Source organism: Lissotriton vulgaris, chromosome 4_1, assembly GCF_964263255.1.
Source record: "Lissotriton vulgaris chromosome 4_1, aLisVul1.2, whole genome shotgun sequence".
Taxonomy (NCBI): Eukaryota; Metazoa; Chordata; class Amphibia; order Caudata; family Salamandridae; genus Lissotriton; species Lissotriton vulgaris.
In genome coordinates, this window is record NC_141691.1 from 1,704,794,762 (window position 1) to 1,704,814,405 (window position 19,644).

Sequence of the window (19,644 nt, forward strand, 5' to 3'; positions counted from 1 at the left end):
CAGGTCCCCCTCAACGAAATCAGCCCCCAGCTCTGCAGAATGCCAAAATGCCTGGTAGCCAGTCCGGCCCTGGTTAAGGCTACTCCCCCTAGCAAATTGGAATGGTTGGCCTCAATAAAGTATACAAGCACTTTGGATAGAGTACATGAATGTAGGCAAAATGCTTTCTGGATCCCCTATGAGGTGTGGGTACAGACATGTATAAATGAGTCCAATGATTAGGCCTCTATATCAGTTTGCAAATACTCTGGTGGTAGCCAACAGATCTCAGGGCGGAACAGGCACCAATGGTTAAGTAAGACTGCAAGGTTTGTTTGTACCATTCCTGGCTCCCAGTAGGATCACTAGAGGTGCCCAGGGGGAAGTGATCTGGGGCAGTTTTCTGTTTATCCGGGCTATGAGGACTTAAATAAAGAACAGGACACTATACAGATTTTAGTATATACGCCATTACATTTCTCCATCCTCAAGAAACAAGTACTTCACTCCTCCACGCACCCCCTGGGCTTGCTGTCGCCCCCCATCTCCCTTCACAGCACCGATCCACTCAACTCCAACTCCAAGGGTAAGGAATTCCCATCTAGACCTATTAATGCTGCTGTCACTCCTCCTCCTATCCCATCTCTCCCTCCTACAGGTCGGATTGGCGCGAATCCTCACAACGTATCTTCCAATCAGACCATATTCAGAGATAGCATCTCCCCCAGTGCAGTCGGAGAACTTCTCTCCACCTCCCCCCGTCCTCTTGCTTCTGCCAATAAAACTGCGCCGCCGCCCCGCCACCTATCCTCACTCCTCGCCCTCTCGCTTAGTAACCAACAATCTCCTCACCCTCAGCTCGCCTATCTTTCCCAGCAACGATCCCGGTACCTTCTCCTCTCCGAGCTTGCCTAGCCCTCCTCTCTCCCCTCCTCCCAGTCACCAAGACTCAGGGGGATCGAGCTCCCCAGCTGGGCATCCCGCTCCTGCCACCAGACCCTGTCCTAACTCCCCGTCCCCTGTCTGCAGGCACAACCTACACTTTTGGATTTTGAAACCCTGAACACCAGAGCATCCTATATAGTCCAGAGAATTAGGAAATCTCTATTTGATTTGAAGAACATCCTTCTCCTCTCTGAACACTCTATCAACTCCTTCAAGTCCTCCATTAACTCGGCCCTTCCCTTGCTCACCGTACCTACCCTCCAACCCTTGCCACTGGCCTGCAGACACCTTTGCCCTCACAAACCTCCTCAGTACCTCTCGAAGGAGGAAACTCAAGCCCTCCTCTCATCCTGCATGACCTCCCCCGGAGTCACCCTTCCTCCTGACAAGGAAATAGTTGGCCCGATCCCTACTATCGCATTCAACACCAATAGATCCTCATCCCTCTGGAATAGAGGAGTAGACTGCAACAACTTAACACACCTACCCTTATCCTCCACTTCTTACAACATTCGTACTGACACTCCTCTCTCTGGCCTCCTTCTTAACTGTCATTCAGCTGCAAGACACGCCTCTGACATTGCCGCCCTCATCCTAAGCCATAATACAGATGTAGCTATCCTTACTGAGTTGTGGCTCAATGAATTCTCATCGCTTTACCGTTATTTATTGGTCCCACCCAGCTATAACATCATTAGACTGGATAGACAAATAAAAAAAGAGGGAGACATTGCATGCATCTACCGCTCAGACCTCTGTATCACGGAACTCCGTGCAGAACCCATGGACTCCTGCGAATAACTTGATCTCTTCATTAGTAACAACTCTACTCAGTTATGCAATTTGCACATCCTCTACCAACCCCCATGCAAGAACGACACATTCATTGATCTCCTCTTGAAAATCAAAATTGCTAAGGTCTCCCCCCACTCCAATGACATTTTCCTTGGTGACTTTAATCTGCACTGGAATGACCCCAATGACTCCCAGGTCAGCGCTGTCAAAGTCTTCCTTGCTGACCAATCACTTACCCAGGCATGCACCCTGCCCACCCACTCAAAAGGTGCCACTTTGGACTGGATAATTGCTAAGACATCGGCGGTCATGCTGAATTCTATAGAGACTTGTGACTGGTCAGACCACCACGCCATCACCTTCATAAAACCTGACTACCGCATGAAAAGACTAGGGCAACCGGTGAAACCTAAACGCTGGGTCAGAGACACTAAGAACCTTGACCTCGAGAAGCTGACTACTCACTGCAAGAACAACCTACACCCCCCCAAATCTATCTACAGTCATCTACCTTACAGAGCACTACAACTCAACTATGACCAACATTATGGATGATCTAGCCCCGCTAAAGCTCAAAAGGTTCCTAACCAAAGCCAAAAACCCCTGGTTCAGCAGACCCCTCAATAGCAAAAGGAGAGCTCTACGACTCAAAGAAAGGAGCTGGAGACAGCATCCCTCAGCCTTCCTACTTAAACTTCTACGCCAGGTCAGAAATATATCCTCACGTCCAAAAAAGAGTTTTTCAGGTCAGAACTGGAAAATGCCAAGAACAGACCCTGCAAACTCCAATCTAACAAGCTAGCGAATTCATTTAAAGTAACTACTAAATCCCTAATTACCTGCCATGAGTTCTCCTCCTTCACAACCAAAATCCACTTGCAAGGAATCAAACTTAATGCTACCTCAATCTCCCCTCCTCCTCCTACTGAGTCCCATCTCTCCTCTCGTCCCCTCCTAGCAACACCCAAAAACAAGGCTCACTGGTCCAACTTTGAACTTTATGATGAACATTCCATCTCGAAAATTCTATCCTCCTTAAAACCGAACACCCACTGCAAGGACCCCATCCCCGCCAACTGCTTGGCAGCGGCCTCCCTACTCATCGTTCCCATCTGGACCACAATTATCAACGCTTCCTTTCTTCAAGGGTCCATACCTGAATCTTTGAAAACCAGGCAAGTCATCCCCATCCTAAAAAAAACAGTCTGAATCATGAAATTCCAGACAGCTTCAAACCAATTTCGAATATACCTCTTCTTGCGAAAGTACTGGAGAAATGTGTGCAACTACAACTGAGCCAGCACATTGCTAATTTCAATTTGCTTGACGATTTCCAATCAAGGGTTCAGGCCGGGACACAGCACTGAAATAACCATTCTTCACATCACTGACGATGCCCTCCTAGCCCTTGACCAAGGAAAACCCTGTCTCTTGATCCTTCTGGATCTTTCTTTGGCATTCGACACAGTCAACCATGATAAACTTCTTGAACGCCTCGAACATAGGATGGGTCTAGGACGGCGGCCCGCGGACCTTGCAGACAATTTACCTGTGTTTTAAAAAAAAAAATTAAAGTGTCAGCAAACACTGCGCGCCGCAACTCTGCTGCTCTGTGGGGGCCCGGGCATTCCAGTGATAGTCAGAGTGCAGCTGCAGGCGCGCTAGGAGGTGAAATACAAAAGCCTCATTAACATACAAAGGGTCTTTTAAAGACCTGTGAAGTGCTCGGGCGGCTGTGTGTGTGTGTGTGCCAGGAAGATGTCTCAGCCCGGCACACACAGGCAGGGTGAGATGAAGAGGGTGACAAAGGGAGACAGAGGGAGGGAGGAAAAGGGAGGGAGACAGAGGGAGAGCGAGGGAGGGAGTGAAAGGGAGGGAAAGGGAGGGAGAGCGAGGGAGGGAGGGAAAGGGAGGCAGACAGAGGGAGAGCAAGGGAGGGAGGGAAAGGGAGGCAGACAGAGGGAGAGCGAGGGAGGGAGGTGGAGGGAGGGAGACAGGGAGGGAGAGAAAGGGAAGGGGAGGGAGAACGAGGGAGGGAAAGGGAGGCAGACAGAGAGAGCAAGGGAGGGAGGTGGAGGGAGGGAGACAGGGAGGGAGGGAAAGGGAGGTGGAGGGAGAGAAAGGGAGGCAGACAGAGGGAGAGTGAGGGAAGGAGGGAAAGGGAGGCAGACAGAGGGAGAGCGAGGGAGGGAGGGAAAGGAGGGAGGGAAAGGGAGGCAGACAGAGGGAGAGCGAGGGAGGGAAGGAAAGGAGGGAGGGAAAGGGAGGCAGACAGAGGGAGAGCGAGGGAGGGAGGGAAAGGGAGGCAGACACAGACAAAGGGAGAGCGAGGGAGGGAAGGAAAGGGAAGGAGAGCGAGGGAGGGAGGGAAAGGGAAGCAGACAGAGGGAGAGTGAGGGATTGAAGGAAATGAGGGATGGAAAGGGAGGCAGACAGAGGGAGAGCGAGGAAGGGAGGGAAAGGGAGGCAGACACAGACAGAGGGAGAGCGAGGGAGGGAAGGAAAGGGAAGGAGAGCGAGGGAGGGAGGGAAAGGAGGGAGGGAAAGGGAAGCAGACAGAGGGAGAGTGAGGAATGGAAGGAAAGGAGGGAGGGAAAGGGAGGCAGACAGAGGGAGAGGGAGGGAGGGATGGAAAGGAGGGAGGGAAAGGGAGGCAGACAGAGGGAGAGTGAGGGAGGGAGGGAAAGGGAGACAGAGAGAGGGAGACAGAGAAAGGGAGACAGACAGAGGGAGTCAAAAAGAGGGAGAGGGAGGGAGACAGAATGAGACAGACAGAGGGAGACAAAGAGAGGGAGAGGGAGGGAGACAGAGATTCTTGGTCAACAGCAACCTATCTGCTCCTTTCCCGATTTCCATCGGTGTCCCAGAAAGCTCTACTCTGTCCCCTACCCTCATCAATCTCTACCTTGCACCATTAGCTGAAATTGTTCGCTCGGCTGATATATCCTTTCACATGTACACTGATGATACTCAGATATGCATCAAAGGGCCTGATGTAGGAGCCCAAATATCGGTCGGTAACAGCCGAATTCGGACGTTACCGACCAGTATTTGGTGATTGGGATGTAGGGGCACCATTTTACAGAATCGGTAAATTTACCGATTCGGAAAATTTACCGATTCTGTAAAATACCGAATCGGTAATTATACCGATTCTGTAAAATACTGAATCAGTAATTTTACCGATTCGGTAAAACCCAGATTTAGGTGGGACTCTTCTGAGTCCCAAAGGCCTTTCAGATTCGGTATTTTACCACCCAATCCAATTGGGTGGTAAAATACCGAATTCAGGCCTTAGGGCATGTCTGTGTGCCACATGGCACACAAGTCCGGAATTGGGGTGCTAGAGGGTGTCAAAGTGACACCCCTTGCACCCTTGCAGGATTCAGTATTTACCGATTCGGTATTGCCCATTGATTCCTATGCGCTTCATGGCCCATAGGAATCAATGGGCAATACCGATTCAGTATTTACCGAATTGGTAAATACCGAATCCTACCGATTCGGTAATTCCCAATTTGAAATTACCTACATCGCCATCTACCTACATCTCCCCCCTTCATATTTACCGACTCTTAAATACCGAATCGGTAACATTCGGTATTTAAGAGTCGGTAAATATAAATTACCTACATCTAGCCCAAAATCTCTTCTCTTGAGGAGATTACCTATCTGAATGATGCCCAGAAAGTGACTGTTCAATGGCTTGCCAACAACCAGCTCAAACTGAATGCCCAAAAAACGGAGTTACTTCTCATCTCCCCCTCACAATAATCCAACAACATCCTAAACTGGATTAACTCAATCGCAGCACTCAACTGCACACCGACCATAGTGGACTCTGCCAAATCTCTCGGGATAATCTTGGACAGCAACCTGAATATGCGTGAACATATCAAATCGATGGCCAAAACTGCCAGGTTCCGTCTGAGCTACATGAGAAAACTGAAACCGTTCCTTGAAACTGATGACCTCAAATCCGCTGGTCAGGCATTAGTTATTTTCAGAATTGAATATGGCTGCTCTACCCTATCATACCTACCAAAGACTTCCACGGCACCCCTAAAGACTTGCCTCAACCCAGCAGCTAGACTCTTATCTGGCACAAAATTATTTGCCCACATTTCACCACATCTGAAGGCCTTAAACTGGCTTCTTCTTCAAGGCAGAATCCAGCTTAAGCTGGCCTGCATCACACACAAAGCCTTGTGCACAAACTCCCCAGCATATCTCGCCCAGAAAATCTTGGTATCAGGGAGTGCCAGAAACTCCCGGTCCACCAGAGAGTGTTTACTCATGCCACCCCGCTTCCGCAAGGAGAAAACTTACAACTGGGCGTTCTCTGGGGTTGTACCAAGAATCTGGAACTCGCTTCCTTCCTCTATCAGGAAAATACAGTCTCTGTCAGTCTTCAAAAAGGAAGCCAAAACATTCCTAATGAGCACATTCCTCCATTAACTTTCAGTTGATGGGCACCCTGCCTCTTTCACAGATTTGGTTTCAGTTCATAATCTCCTGTAATGCTTGGTCCTCTTTGTGTACCAATTCCCACTCCTTCTAATGTTTTGCCAGCTCTCTCCGCCATTTGATTTCTTTTGGTTCTCTCGATTACAATTGCTGGTTTTCTCCTTTTATAGCTGACATGTCTCAATTTTGATACTGTACCGGTTATTGTATATAACTCTAGCCTTTGTCCTATTGTACTCAATTCCTTTACGCCGATTTTGGTACTGTTCTGATCATTGTATATAACTCTGCCCTTGTCCTATTGTAATCAACTCCCTTACCCCCTTCCTTGTATTTTGCCTATGCCTAACCTGTACGTAACATGTTTATCCCTGTAAAGCACTCTGATACCCTAACGGGTCATGTTTGCGCTATATAAAACCTTGAATAAATAAATAAAAATATTTAATGTAATTGTGCTATTAAAGTTTAGAATAATAATACACTCCCATATCTACATAGAAATGGTGCAGTTCTGCTCCCTCAATAGACTGGAAATCTTTGTAAATTACCAAATCAATCACCCTTGCACTATAGTGCAACGATGTCTGCATTGTGATCGTTATAGTTTTTGTACATGAAGGCACACTTTCATGCACAAAAATCTATGCTTTTAGACTATTCCCTCTTTCCACACATGCAAAGATGAAATAATTAGGAGAAAAAAGATATTTTGCATTATTACGCCAGTGTCAGGTTTGGAACAAATTTTGGCATAAATCCATGTTGAAAGAAATCGAGTTATTAGTTGGGGCGGGGTGAGAGCCCCACTAAAGTAATAAAAACAGTCCATGTTAGGTTGAACCACAAAAGTCACTAAATAAACCTGTGCTTGGCCCTCAGATAGCTTGGCACAAAGGCAATCAGGATTAACTTAGCAGGAATGTGTAAAGTATTAAGGCAGCACTAAAACAGTAACAAAGTGAAAACACAGCACAAGAAAAATCCCATCCAATTTGGAAAAAAAGAGAAGAATACAACACATAGGATGACATCAAAGCTTAAACATACAATCAGTAGAATCTGAGCTATGAATTGTATGGGTTTTTAGTCAAAAACAGGACCAAATATCGCAAATCACTATTTGCAGGAATCATGTCATCCTGGTCAAAGTTCAGGCCGACCACTATGGAGTTTGGGTCAGATACAGGAGCCAGGATCGCCCTGGCAAAGAGTTTACCTTGCTAATTCCAAGTCCAAGTGAGGAGCCTTAGCCGGAGCTTTGCATTGGTGGGAGCTGCGAGGAGATTATTGCCGGCTTAAAGAGCAGTCGTGCATAGAGCTTTACATTGGTGGGAGACATGTATGGTGGATGTTTGGTGTGAGGATCAGGTCGCCATTGGAACTGTGTGTTGCTAATGCGCGGAGCCTAAACTCAGGGACATCCAAACTTCTGGATTTTCACCTGTATCTTAGTTTTCAGGCAGGAGGAGTGCACTCTGATGCCAGCCAATAGACCGTGACGTGAGGGCACCTCTTGGGAACAGGACTCACTCCAGCAGAGGTCAGCAGCAGGATGACTCTGCAGTTCCGGTTGGTACTGGTCAGTTGGCAATTGCAGGAAAGGTCTCTGGAAGCTTGTTATGTCCCCGTGGCTGAAACAGGAGTTCAGCAATTGACTCGTGGAATCACTTTTGGGGATCTTGGGTTCAAGGCAAGCAGGCTAATATTCAGTCTTTATACAGCAGGGCAGTCTTTCCTCTGATTCTTCCATAGGTACAGGAATGTTCTGATGAGAGGGTGTCAAGGTGCCACCTTTATAACCAGGGCAAGCCTGTGTGTTGTGTTTCACTCCTTGGCCTACTTCCAAACTAGGTCTGGCCAGTTCTGCCCTCTTCGCTATGTCTGGATCTAACTTTGGATGATGCTCAAGACCATGTCCCCAAGTTTGAAAGGCATAAACATCACACCACAGGAGAGCCATTACAGTGATGTGACCCTGGACACTGGCAGAAAGGCACATGTGGTTTAGGTACAAAAATGCCAACTTCCTATAAGTATCATATTCAGAACAGTAACTTGAAACATAACTTTGCCATTACAGAGGATTTTAAATTAGTATTCCAATGAGCAGAAAAAATAGTTCTCTAACTCCTTCTAAACTGAAGTTATAACTTATTTAGTGTAATAGGATTACCCAGTGTCAATGAGAGAGATAGCATTGCCACAGTTAAAAATGACTTAATCACGTAATTTACTGCTGAAATCTATCTTTAATGAATAGTGGCTCTGAACTTGTTGGTTGGGCATAATATAAAGCCTTGATCACTCAGACCCCCAGATCAATTGCAAACTGCTGATATTTCTGACACTACACGGTCATCTGTTCAAATGAAGCTTAATTTCTCTGGGAATAACATAGATTATGGATATTTGGATGATTTTAGTGACACTGTGGCACCTTAATGACCAATAATTTAGACACTTTAAATATTTCTTAGTAGTTTAAGAGCTGACATTTTAATGTTCATCATTTTCTACACTACTAGAAGCAAGGATTATGTATTTATCCATATGTATTTTTGTACTATGGCACTTTAAATACTCTTCAGTGGCTCAAGAGCTGATATTTTAATGTTCAGCGCTTTTATACCAACTGAAGCAAGGAATAACTATTTATAATTGTATCTCACATTCTTAGATGGCGTAGGTGGATTGTAGAGTTAGAATTTAATACCAAACACTTTGGGGTCGATTCCGATTCGGCAAACAAATCCATACGACAATTTGAATTCGTAGCCGTTTCCGTACGAATCGTACAAATCCTTCCGAATCGCGTAGTACGATCCGTAGTAAAAAAATACGTCCGAATCGTTGCGAACCATACGAAAAGCAAGGAAAAATCAGTACGATAAGGACCCTGCAAGTGAACGAATCGTAAACATGCCATATGACCCGACAAGTATGATCCGGACCGTGGAATGAGTTCGCGATTCGTAGGTAAACGTCGCGTATGAACAATTCGTACGGAGAGCCACATAATCACATAGGGTAAGGTTCGTACACCCTATGATCGCAGGGGTATGGTTATTACACCTCATGATCATAGGGGTACGGTTCGTACACCCCATGGTCGTAGGGGTATGGTTTGTACACCCTATGATCGTAGGGGTGCGGTTCGTACACCCCATGATCATAGGGGTATGGTTCATACACCCCATGATCGTAGGTGTATGGTTTATACACCCCATGACCATAGGGGTATGGTTCGTACACACCATGATCGTAGGGGTACGGTTCGTACACCCCATGATCTTAGGGGTACAGTTCGTACACCATATGATCCTAGGGGTACGGTTCGTACACCTACGATCATGGGGTGTACGAACCATACCCCTACGATCATGGGGTGTACGAAATGTACACCTACGATCATGGGGTGTATGAACCGTACACCTATGATCATGGGGTGTACGAACCGTACACCTACGATCATGGGGTGTACGAACTGTACGTTTACGATCATGGGGTGTATGAACCATACACCTACGATCATGGGGTGTACGAACCGTACCCCTATGATCATGGGGTGTACGAACCGTACCGGGGGTCTGTTTTGCACGCATTTCGAGTCGAATTCTGCTTTTCCGGACGTTTTGGGCTCTTGTTAAAAAAGAGTCGTACGGAGTGTTGACTGGACGAATCGTACTTGCTGGGGCGGAAAATGATGCTTTGATCCGTACGGACATCGCGTACTGCGCGTTCTGAATGCGATTCGTCTGGAATATTGAGTCGCATGGGCTTTGGTACGATTTGGACGGAGAACTGCTTTGAGTACGCATCGCACTACATCGTACGTACAGGGACGTTCGAGGATACGATTCATACTGGAAAAATTCTCCGTACGAGATTTTACCGATTCGGAATCGGTCCCTTAATATTAACAGGCATTTTATGAATATTGGTGACAAATTTTACTTTTTAGGAAAACAAGCAATTATGTATTATCAGCTAAAATTGTATAAGTTTATGAAATATTATGTGTACAGAAATATTGGTATGGCTTTTATTAGATTAAAAGGATTGATGATGATGACTTTATCACTGCCAAGATATGTAAAACGTAAGCACACATATCCTACATGTTAAGTACCATTCACCCTGTCCTATGAGCCTTTAGGGCCTACTTTAGGGGTGACTTATAGATATTAAAACAGAAGGTTTAGGCATGGCAAACTATTTATTTTCCTAGGACAAAACTGCAGTTTTAAAACTGCACATAGGTTGCAGTGGAAGGCCTGGATATGTTTTAGTGGGCTACTGTAGTGGGTAGCACTATGAGTACTGCAGTCAGCTAGTAACATTTAATATACAGGCCCTGGGTACACATAGTATTCTATATTAGGGACTTATAAGTAAATTAAACATACCAATCAGGTGTATTCTGATTTTGGCATGTTTAGGAGGGAGGGTACAAGCACTTTTACCACTGGTTAGCTGGAGTAAAGTTCACCGAGTTCTAAAAGCCAACAAAAATGAGTACAGCAAAGGAAGGAAACAAAATCTAGGTTGACCTTCCAGAAAGAACCAGGTCCAACACATGTCTACAACACATGTCTACAAATATTTATAGATATTGTTTTGCGTCACAGTGCAGGATTTGTGGAAATGCCCATTACCCACCCATGGAACGCTTCCCTGGTGCACAGTAACAACGTTGCCTTGCATAAAAAATTGTTACAAACAAACACAAATTGCCATTTGAAATAGTCTGAAAAATCCCAAACCCAATTTTGTATCTTGTGTGATTTAAAAAAATAACACAAGCTTAATGCAAAATCGTTGTAAATCTGGGCTCAATTTTGTAAGTAATTTCTAAATATGTTTCTGTTTTTATCATGCAGAAGATATAATCAGAATACCCACTGTTGAGGAAAATGCAGCTTTTATGTCAATCAAATCTGAATTGGCACTCAGAATTACTGCTTTTTGCCCAACTACATCTCACTAAGCAGCATAATTAGCTAGGCTATTTGGACCTATTTAATGTAGCTGAGTGTTCCATCTTTTCAACTGGAAGTTAAACATTGTAAATTATATGTGCAAGAAATAAAACTTTTTACTAGCAATGCTTTGGTCAATATTGTTGTTGGGCATGGCTGTCTCAGCATGGTCACTCCCAAACTTCCTTCACCCTTCCTGTTATCTGAACCTGTTTTGTTGCATCTTAGAACCCTGTATACTTTACTACTGCTAACCAGTGCTAAAGTGCTTGTGTGCTAACCAGTGCTAAAGTGCTTGTGCTCTCTCCTTTAAATATGGTGAAATTGGCTTACCACCAATTGGCATATACAATTTACTAATAGGTCTCCAGTAAAGTAGCACTATAGATAAGGAGGGTTGGTAAATTAAATGATACTATTGGGCCTGCAGGACTTATTATGCCACCCACTTATTTAACCCTTAAAACCTGTCTCATGCCTGCCAATGCAGCCTGTGGATGCAGTTTTCAACTGCAATTTCATCCTGGCAAAATAAAGCTTTTGCCAGGTCTAAACCTTCCTATTTAATAAATATAAGTAATCCCTAGTGTAGGCCCTTAACAACCCACATGGCAGGGAGCGTTGTATTTAAAAAGTTGGGCTTGTACTTTTAAGAATTACATATCCTGGTAGTGAAAAACTCTCAAATGTATTTTGCACTATTGGAATTTCTCCCATAGGATAACATTGGGTTACCTTATTACATATATTAAGTGATAACCTTTGATTGGGAGCAGGTAAGAAAAACATAACTGGTGTCAGAGAAATTGTAATTGGTAATTTAAACCATCTTTAATGTTAAAGTTGGATTTTAAGTCACTATTCTGACAATAAGACGATTAGAAAGCTGTCAATTTCCTAACCATTTGGAGGAGCTTGCAGCCTTTTCCTTAGTCAAATGGCTAGGTGTAGTTGGCAGTTAGTTAGCCTTTGTGTATTCCTCCCAGACAGTATATGAGGACTAGATGTTGAAAGGATGGGCCACCTCTGGCTTGATTGGGGGTGGAGCTGTCAATTATAATGCTTGCACTTCAAAGGCACTGGGCCAGGCGCACACAAATGACTTCACACTAGCCCATTATGCCCCAGATAGGCTGGAACCAGGGCAGGGAGGCAGGAAAGTCCAGACACCTCTGCAGGGGGAAAATGTAGGAGTTTCTACATCTTCTATGTGGGCATCAGGTATAAAAAGGGGACCCTAAGAGCCACTGTTCAGTACACTCATGGACCTGTGCTAGCTACATAAGAAGGACCCTCAGCTTCCCTGCTGTTCGAGGCCTGCCCTGCTTGCTGAGAAGGAAGACTGGACCTCCACCCATAATCCCATGCTGAAGTAACTCCAGCTGACCTTCTGTTCTGAGCTACAGGTACACAACACATTCCAGAGACCTCTCTGCAACTGCCCAGCTGACCTGCTGTAACTGGATCTGCCCAAGTCCTGATGACCTCTGCTGAAGTGAGTTTCTAATCCCCAAGAGGTGCCTCTCAGGTCCTGAACTCATGGTATACACTCAGTTGAGCTCCTCCTTGAAGAAAAGGAGACATCCTAAAGTGTTGGGCTCATCATGACCTCGAAGTGGCCATTTGCACCAAGATCTTGCCGTCCACACTGCCCGCCAACGAAAAACCATGGTGAACCCGACTTTTCATGCTACAGCAACCACAGTGGTGACCGGCAACGTGAGATCTGCACTTTGTGCTGCAGAGACGACCAGCAATGCAAGATCTGTACTTTGCACTACATCATCAAACAGCCCCGCTTTGACTGTCACCATGAATCTACAGCAATGACCATCTACCACACCTGAGAGGATCTTTGCGCTACAATGACGTCTGTCCATTACTCCCAGCCTGCTCTTCACAGTAGTGACAACCATCCTTAATGCTCACCATGCTCCTCGGGACTCTTTCCCTCCTAACTAACTCTTCACGCTGGATGTTTGAAGGTCACTTTTTCAGGAGAACTAACCTGATCCCTGCATCCGACCCATGCAACATTGCATGCGGCCTGAACTTGCGACTTTCACCTGGTCTCACAAGACCAGATAACTGTGAGTGGTACTTTGTGCTTTTAGGTACTTTATTTAGCTTAAATCTTTCAAATTGCATATCTCTGGGTCTACTGACTGAATTTTTGTTGGTTTGGTGTCAAATAATCTTTTACATTTTATTCTATATTTCTAAATTGGTGTGGGTTTTTTCTTTTGTTGAGTTTTCACTTTATTACTGTTTATGTGCTGCACACATACTTTACACGTTGCCTTTAAGTCAAGCCTGACTGCTTTTGTGCCAAGGTACCAGAGAGTTAAGCACATGTTAATTTAGGGACTTTTTGTGGTTCACCCTGACAAACAACCTCATTTCTCATAATTGTCCAAATGAGCTCTGCATCAAATTCATAAATCAAATATTGTTTTTGTTCAAAAATATCGTCTGCATCACCGTTTGCAAAAACAGCCTGTTTGTTTTAAAGTTTTTCTTCTGATGCACTATTTATATTCCATATGAACTTGTTCCCCGAAAACACACATTTTTCGACTTTGTCAATTACAAACTTGACATATTTTTCACAGTTTTATGAAAACTGCATAAGCACTTGTCATAGGTATTGAGACACGTCCCTTCCTTGTAGAAAATGGCCATGTCTGCAATACATATCACCAAAATGTCATGCCTTTAACCATGCTAGTAGACTCTGGCTAAAGTAGAGTGAGATGCACTTAAGGTTATTCCTCTTGTCAATGAATTTACATTGGTGACCCTTTTCTTAGGCTTCATGTCGCTTTTCGGCAGTCGGTTTGTTATTGCAGCCATTTCACAGAGGGCCAGGCGTGAGAGCGGATGCTCTAGCCTTCTCTTGCAGTTATGCTTCCCTTCAGCTCGTGTTGTGAGACATTTGATTTCTGTCCATCTAGACTGTTTAGGCGAATTGCTATGCAACTATGAGTCTATGCAATCCTGCCTCTGCATGCATTGATACTTGTGTTGTCCCAGGTGTGTGCTCTACTTACATTCCATGTTTGGGTACTTGCAGTTTAAGTCTGTTATAATAACTTTTACATTTCTTTTTTAATTTCAAAATATTTTATTGAATTTTATACAGGTACAATCGCATTTCTGCTACAGGGTACAAGTCATTCTTGGTTATAGAGTTTTGGTTACATTTTAGGTTATATACTTGTTCCCTTGTGCGCCATTCTGGTGTCTGACTACTGCATTTGCAACAATAAACATAAATATGGCCATCGAATATTTATATACTTAAATGTTTATACAGCATTCACAGCCTTCTTCATGCCCTTGAAAATCATGCTAAAACCTACTATTCTGACTTTCGTCTTAATTCATTTTTAGGTCGAGCCTTGTCAGCGCATGTGCTACTCTGCGAGGCATGCTGTATTCAGGTATGGACTTGAAGCTCTGCCCATTTTCCACCCATCTTTTCAATTGGCTCCTGATACTGTCCTTTCAAAATCATTGCCTTTGATTCATGAATATGCTTTGTAGTCCCTCCTTAGTACCGCCAAGTCTGCATTAGTAACATCCCATGAGGAATGGTCTGTTTTATCTACCGTCTATGAGCACTATTTTCTTTAATGAGTTTCTCTGACTACAGGCACAACATACTTTTCCTGCAACAGTTCCCGCTTTGCTTGCACCACTTGTTTTTTTTTGCTTTTGTGTACTTTTGTTATTTGCAGCACGGCCATGTGTGCTTTCAGTTTCACTTCTAGCGCGCCATGCGTGCTTTCACTTTTACAAGCTCCATATTTTCTCTTTGTAACTTGAAAACAGCTCTTCACACACGTGCCTGTATTTTCAGTGGCTCCATGGATGCCTTGTTTCTTTTTCTTTTAGCACTTAATGGAAATGCATTGTTTTCCTGCTCTCTCCCTCTCTGTCCTGTGTGCTGCTTCTCCCCCCTTCACTCCCGTGTGCTCTCCCACCCGGCAGCCTGTATATTGCTTTCTTTATCTCTCCCCGTTCTGTTCAGATTTTTTCAACTAAAACTTCCCCCAATTCGTTGCCCCCCTATGCCTCCATGCTACCATTTCTAGTCAGTACTTAGTTGCTCCATGCCATCCATGGCTGCTCCAGTGCTGTCTCTTCCCATTTTTACTGCGTTTTTTTCAGTTTTTAGCAGTGCCCCGCTACTGAAGTTTGATTCTGGGCCACTCTTTTTTGTAAATGCGCTTTGGTGCACATTTTGGGGCAGATCTACAAGAAAGCGTAGTAGCGCGGCACAGCAAGCCCTTTGGCTGCACCACGCTGCATCACTTTCAAAGCGCAGGAATGCGTCATATCCACAATGATATGTCGCATTCCTGTGCTCTCCCCTGCGCTGGAGCAGAAACAGCTGCCATGCGCCGGCGCAGGCACCCTTGCACCATGGTGCAAGGATGCCTGCGCCATCTGGAGATTGCGTTTGTTTAGGAAGGGGCTCCTTCCTGCACAAAAGCAATCACTGCAGGCCTTTCCCTCTTTCAATGCAGCACGCATTGAAAGAGGAAAACACAAGGAGAAATGAAAACATTTCTCCTCGTTTCTCTTGGCTACGCCACCCCTAGGGTGGCGTAGCAAACTGACGTATTTACAGGTTTACAATTTCTTGTAAATCTGGAAATGCATCAGTGGACATGGGTGTTGCGTGGGAACACCCACAGCAACACCCATGTCCCGCCCCTAACATGCAAAGTGTTGTGTGGACAGGGGCGATATTTACAAGCACAGGTTAAGTTACGCAGGGTGACTTTACCTGTGCTTGTAAATATCCCATAGCAGGCTGCGCCACCGGTGCGTCACGCAACGTGATGCACCTGCGGTGCACGGGGCTTGTAAATCTGCCCCAAAATGTATTTTCGTTTAACGCTCAAAATGGGCGTTCAGCCAACTTGGAATGTTAAAAAACCCCAAAAGAATGGCTTCTGCATCTTGAAGAATGTCATGTGTGGTGATGCATTTACGGGTATACGTCATCACTCTTGACTGCCTTATTGGCATAATACATGATGGAGATACCATCACCCTTGAGTGTTTCTTTGAAGAATACTGAACAGCATCAGCACTATGCATTTTTTTGATGACGTTAAACAGCATTGGGTAAATGTATAGGCAAAGCCAATAGGTCAGCAGTGATAAAGCCAAAAAGCGAGACTGATTGACTTTGCCAATGGTGGTTGTTGCTTTTGAACAGCCTTTTTAAGATGCTTTCAAATTTGTATAAAACAAACAAAAATACAAATAAAAACTTTTATTATGGGTATGCACAAATTATTTTTCTGATGAACTGTAGAAGGAGACGCACACTCACACACATACACGCACACACTCACTCAGAAGACTGGATTTTAAGCACAAACAAGCATTTGCGATGCAATAGGTCTCTCATATGCGAGAGTTTGAGCTATTGGCATTGTAAATGACAATGGCTTTTATTGATGTGCTGTTTCTAAAACAGATAAATGAAAGTCATTGTCATTTACAATGCTAATAGCTTAAACTCTTGCAAATGCAAGACCTATTGCATTGCAAATGTTTGTTTAACAATTTTTGCCTACTGTATAGTGGTGAGGAGACTGAAGCCCTTCTTCTATGCTATTCCTACTGCTTATATGGTATACATTTATCATGTAGCATCACGTCCTTGAATAAATGTCCCCTTACCCTGAAATGTGTTGCCATTATTCTGTTGAGTCATTTTAGACCTTGTGGTCTAAGATATTCAGCCACATGAAATTTTTGTGCAATATAAATAAAGAGTCGCTGGCAGTATACTTTTATTAGGTAATGTCCTACTAGCATACAACTGGTATGTCTAATGGTTTATTGACGCACGCGGAGCCACCAAGCACCGCAATGCTCAATATGCAAATATGGTGTATAAAAGAAATATTGTATGATTGTTGTTCATTGTAATTTTACTATTCTGAGATGGATAACTGTTGACAAAATGATAAACAAAGGCTTTCACTTCATTTTACTGAACTCTCTAAAATTAAATTCATCATATATATTAGTGTAATAGGTAGCACTCCTTTGGGTACTCGTGCCTCACCAAAATATTATTCTCCATTTTCCCTTTATTTTCAGTTTTACAATCTGGTATTTGGTTACCATTTTCTAAAGGGATTCTTCTCAAACAAAATTGTAATGAGATCTGTTGTAAAACTCCTTCTCTCTACTTATAACTGTAGAGATTTGATCTCAATGTGAATCCTACTGCCTCTGTTGTTTGACTTGTATGCGTTTTCAAGATGAAAATGCAATTTTTCAGGTATTACTTCTTTGCCTTGCAGCATTATTTCATCTAACCCACAATAGGCCACAAAGTTGGATGTTTTTATATCCATAGACTATCAAGCACCGAAGACTGGGCATACATTGGTAATCCACTGCTTGACATAACCCTTTAATAAATAAATTGTGCACCAAAAAAGCTGGTGAGTGTAAGGACAGTCCTGTGAAGTAAAATAGACATCTGACGTCGAACCCTCCCAAGACCTCTGCAACAGACTCAGTACATTTTTTCACCTCAAGATTAAGATTATCTATGACAACTTCAACAACCAAGAACTCCTCAAAGCTCCAGATTCCCCCCCCCCCAGTGGCACCACACAACAGACCCTACTCAATTGGACCCCACTCACGAAAGAAGACACCTTAAAAACCATGAAGAGCATCCACTTCGGAGCACCCTTAAACCCCTGCACAGCCTGCACCTTCCAAAGAGCTGCCATGGCCATTGCACCCGAACTACATCGGACAATAACTGCACCGTCGAGACACACTTTTCCCGATGACTGGAAACATGCCAAAGTCAACCCTCTCCTGAAGAAAGCCTCCACAGACCCAACAGACCTCACAAACTTCAGGCCCATCTCCCTGTTTCCATTCACAGCCAAGGACATCAAAAAGGCCATCAACACCCAGCTAGCAAACTTCATTGAGGCTAACAACGTCCTGAACATCTCCTAATCAGGATTCCACAGCAACAAGACCATCTTACTTGCCGCCACCTATGACAACTGCTCCCTCCTTGACCAGGACCAACTGGCAGCCCTCATCCTCCTGAACTTTTCGGCTACTTTCGATACCATCTCCCACCGCACCCTAGCCACAAGGCTCCACGATGCTGGCATCAGTGGAAAGGCCCTCGACTGGATATGCTTATTTCTCACTTGCAGAACTCAGCGAGGCAGACTCCTGCCTATCTCTTGGAACCAACAGAGACCAACTGTGGAGTGCCACAGGGATCCTCCATCATCCCCACCCTCTGCAACATCTACAGGCCCCCCTCACAACTATCGTTAAAAACCACAGGATCAACATCATCTCCCATGCCAACAACACCCAGCTTGTCCTCTCCCTCACCAACAAAACCAATATCACCACACACAACTTCAAAGAAAGGATGAAAGCCGTCACCACCTGGAAAGAAAAGCTGCCTGAAACTCAACTCAGAGAAAACAGAAGTACTCATCCTTGGCTCCACACCCTCTGCATGAGTGGACTGCTGGTGGCCCCTTGGCCCTTGGAAACCCTCTCACCCTAACGGACCACGCACAAAACCTCGGCATCATGCTAGACTCGTCTCTCACAATGAACCGCCAGATCAACACCGTACCACAGCCTGCTTCAGCACCTTCCACATACTCCGAAAAATGTTCAGATGGATCCCATCTGAATCCCAAAAATGTATCACGCACGCTCTTGTCAGTAGCAGACTGGACTACGGCAACGCGGTCTACACCGGAATCAACAGAAACTACTTCACAAACTCCAGACCATCCAGTACGCCACAACCAGACTGAAACTAGATATCCCACATCGCAGCCACATTGCCCAACACCTCTGTGACATCCACTGGCTCTCTATCGAAAGAAGAATAACCTTCAAACTCCTCACTCACGCATACAAGGACTTTCACAACAACGGACCAACATACCTGAACAACCGCCTCTCCTTCCATGCATCCAAAAGACACCTCCGATCAGCCGACCTCTCTCTGGCCACCGTTCCAAGCATCTACAGAACCAGAACAGGAGTAAAGTCCTTCTCCTACCTCACAGCCAAGGCCCAGAAAGACCTCCCACCTCTGGCAAGCTTCCACACTGCTCCACTTCAGGAAGGACCTCAAGACCTGCTCTTCAGATGACCCCAGCAGGCAACAGAGTTGCCCTCCCTCCCCCAAGTTCCTTGAGACCCTCGTGGGTGAGTAGTTGCACTTTGCTAACTTCTGTTTGCTTGATTGATTAAAGCATGATTTCAGAAGTCCAATATTCACTCAGTGAGGTCAGCGGTCAAGGGGGTCAAGAATATGTATCAAAATGGTCTGCACTGTCAACTGAATGAAAATGATGTATATTAGCATATGGTGTCTTTTGAACTGATTGTACGTTAAGTCCAGTGTGTGCACCATATGTCAGAATTCAGGGAA